The sequence below is a fragment of the Sorex araneus genome, chromosome 4, assembly GCF_027595985.1.
Source record: "Sorex araneus isolate mSorAra2 chromosome 4, mSorAra2.pri, whole genome shotgun sequence".
NCBI lineage: Eukaryota > Metazoa > Chordata > Mammalia > Eulipotyphla > Soricidae > Sorex > Sorex araneus.
In genome coordinates this window covers 117572172-117575773 of record NC_073305.1, presented here as the reverse complement: position 1 = coordinate 117575773, position 3602 = coordinate 117572172, and the positions used below count along the sequence as shown (strand labels likewise).

Sequence of the window (3602 nt, the reverse complement as noted above, 5' to 3'; positions counted from 1 at the left end):
GCAAGCAGATATCATTGGGCTGCACTAGCACGCAACAGAGACGAATGGAGATGTTACTGCCGCCTGCTTGAGCAAATAGAAGATAAACGGGATGACAAGTGGTAATTATGAATGATAATCACATCTTCTGAGACCAGTTTTCTTATTATGATGTTATATCAAAGCTTATATACACATTAAAATAGATATGTTTGACATATACATGTATAAAAGCTTCAATAGCACAGCGGGTAAGGCTTTTGCCTTGTACACGGTTGACCCAGGTTTGATTCCTCCATCCCTCTAGGAGAGACCGGCAAGCTATCGAGAGTATCCCACTGACACAGCAGAACCTGGAAAGCTGCCTGTGGCATATTTGATATGCCAAAAACAGTAACAACAAGTCTCACAATGGAGACGTTACCGGTGCCCTCTAGAGCAAATCTATCAACAATGGGACTGCAGTGCTACTACAGTGCTATATATTTAACACAAAATACTAAAAATATGCTTATATATGCATGCACATAATATGTGTATTATATATACATGTATATTCATATATATGTATTCATATGAATGTATGTAGGACAATAAAACATTGAGCTCTTTTGATATAGTAATATAGATGACTTTTTTGCTACATTAATAAGTTAGAATGATTTGGTGAATGCTGGAAATCGTTGAGCTATTCTAATGATTTCATCAGTAAAGAGACTAGGAAACATCAGTGCTTGACATAATTGTGCATGAGTCTAAATGATTTTTCCATGCAAAAGATAATTTTGAGAAAGCCTAGGCTTGCAATTTAGATTATTATGGAAAAAGGTAGTATATATTTCTCATGTCTCATAAAATTATTGAACTGTACATCAGAGGCAATAACATATTAGTTTTTTATAAACATTTCTGCTATAGCAAATATTGATGTTGAAGAAGTTAGTTTGAACCAATTGTTTAGCAAAGAAACAAGATAAATTTATTTTAGAATTCTTTAAGGTGGTCATATCAAAGTACTGCAGATTGAGTGACTTAAATAATGGAGATTATTTTTCACAGTTTCAGTGGCTGAAGTTCAAGGTCAGAGGGTTGACATGATGGGGTTCTAGTTAGAGCTCTCTTCTTGGATTGCAAAAGAGAGATTTCTCTCTATGTCTTCACATGGCACTTCCTCAGAGTGTAATCAGATGACATTGAGATGGGATATGTTCCTAGTTGATGCTATATAATCATGTAACACTTCAGCATGAAAGAGGGATGCAGTAGAGTTAGTGTCAGAGTAATAGCACTGTAGCACTGTCATCCCATTGTTCATTGATTTGCTCGAGCGGGCACCAGTAATGTCTCCATTGTGAGACTTGTTGTTACTGTTTCTGGCATATTGAATACGCCACCCGTAGCTTGCCAGGCTCTGCCGTGCATGCAGAATACTCTCAGTAGCTTGCCAGGCTCTCCAAGAGGGACAGAGGAATCGAACCCAGGTTGGCCATGTGCAAAGCAAACACCATACCCACTGTGCTATCTCTCCAGTCTATCAGAGTAATAGTAATGAGAAATATTGACCTTTAAAAATTGAAATAGGTCATGGATCTATGAATACAAGGAGCCTACATAAGCATGTAATGTTATTGAATATACACAAAAAATAAAGCCTGCCAAAACCTAGTTTTAGCTTGATGAGACCCATTTGGATCTGATCTTCATAACTGAGATAATATTACATTGAATTAAGCCTCTAAATTTGGTGTTTGTTTCAGCAGCAGTAGGAAAACAAAACAGTTAACCTCGTGTCATTTGATAATGGTGATGGTCATTCTCCACCTATATGTGAGTGCCATTGATTCCTCCAATGAAAAAAAATATATATCTTCCAATGTCCTTGAGCTTGGCTTGGCCTGAAGGTCTCTACAGGACAGACAATTTACAAAAGTTATGCTGTACCAGTCTGGCCTTACATTTCAAGACGTATTTGTAAACTTTACCTGGTTTTTACTCTCTCTTAAAAATGCTCCTCTTTAAGGTGATCATCATGCTTTGAAAAAGTCCAAGTCATATGAGAGCCTTTCACAGATACTTAGTTAACAACTATAACTAAATCCCCTCCAAGAGCCAACATTAACTTCTTGTCATGTGATGAGGCATCTTAAATATCAAGTCCAGTGGAGACTAGACAATCACACCTTAGGTGACATCTAACTACAATCACATGAAAGATTCTAGGCCAGCACTTCCCAGATAGGCCAAATAAACTCCCTAACTATGAAAAATAATAGTAAATCCTGTTCTTGGTCACAAGTTATGTGAGATTCAACAAGAACAGATGTTTATAACTGAATTCGATGTTGCTTCTAATACAATATAACTTCCCCGTGAGTAAATGCTCAGAAATGTCTACCAGCTGCATGTGCACATGAAAACATCTTGGACATAAGGATGATAACCAAAATGTGAAAATTGTGAAAGGGGCCACATGGCTTGTATGGGCTAAAGAGGAAAACTAAAACATATACACTGTTTTAATCACTGTGAGATAAGTGATCACCAAAGAATTGTGTTCACCAGAGAAATAGTCAAAAGATATTCACAGGGGAATTTTATGAAAGTCATTTAGATTTCTTATTGTGTATCAATAGGAACTTAATCTTTTCTCAAATGACAGAAAATATCAGTTGACATGGATTAATCAATTTATTCAGGTAAGGAATATTAATTGCTAAATTTGACCTATCTTCAGTGACTTCTTATTTATCTACATGTCTTCAGTGCATCAGAAATATTTGATTGTTTGCCAAAATGCCAAGGAGTATAAAGAATTCTCCTTTTTTAAGTCTCAAAATTGATAACAGAAATTGTGATATTCTTTTTTGCATCCTTTTCTTCATTTCACAAAACATCACCACTTCAAGAATGAGACCAGGCAAGATAATAAAAATCAGTATGAGTGATAAATGATTTGTTAACAATCAGAAATATTACAAATTATAAGAATTATGTTTAGTTAACATATATGTTCTAGAGTTAAGAATATATGCATCTATAGTTTTCTCTTTAGAAAGATAGTACAGTCATACTAACTTTGTATTAAGAATTGGTGAAACTTTTCCCATTTGACTGCCACATTTTCTCCTAGTGATAGTTTTTAGTGGCTATGCTTGTGGGATAGAGTGAAGCTGCCGAGATCTGAAGGGGGAAGATTTCTCTGTGTCTTCCTTCTATATGAAACGGCCGGACAGAAAACGGGTACCTGTGGCGGGTGAACTTGATGGAAGGGACATTGTGTGGGAGGCTTGGCAGCTGTCTCAAGTGTACTCTTCCCCACACAGGAAACAGTAAAATAAATATTTTTAAAAAATTTAAAAAAAAGAATTGGTAAAACTATTCTGTCATTTGAAGTTTCCAGAATTAGAAACATAGCCAATAACTTATATATTAATGTTTCTGTGTATATGTATGTATGCATACATATACACAGATGCTGTTTTGTCAAAACACATTTGAGACCATTGCCAACATTGACCAATTTGTTCAAAAGACATTTGAGACCATTGCCAACATCATTTGAACTATGTTAAAACAGAGAACCAAGAAAAGCCAAAGGGAACAAACTACACATGAGGTAGTAA

At 35.7% G+C, this 3602-nt stretch overlaps 1 non-coding gene across 1 annotated transcript; it reads left to right on the top strand.

The window, feature by feature from the left end:
* The first annotated feature begins 3078 nt into the window (after positions 1-3078).
* Positions 3079-3218, top strand: LOC129404693 (small nucleolar RNA SNORA29). Its single transcript, XR_008630062.1, has one exon. It is a non-coding gene; the product is annotated as a small nucleolar RNA SNORA29 (small nucleolar RNA).
* Positions 3219-3602: the final 384 nt, after the last annotated feature.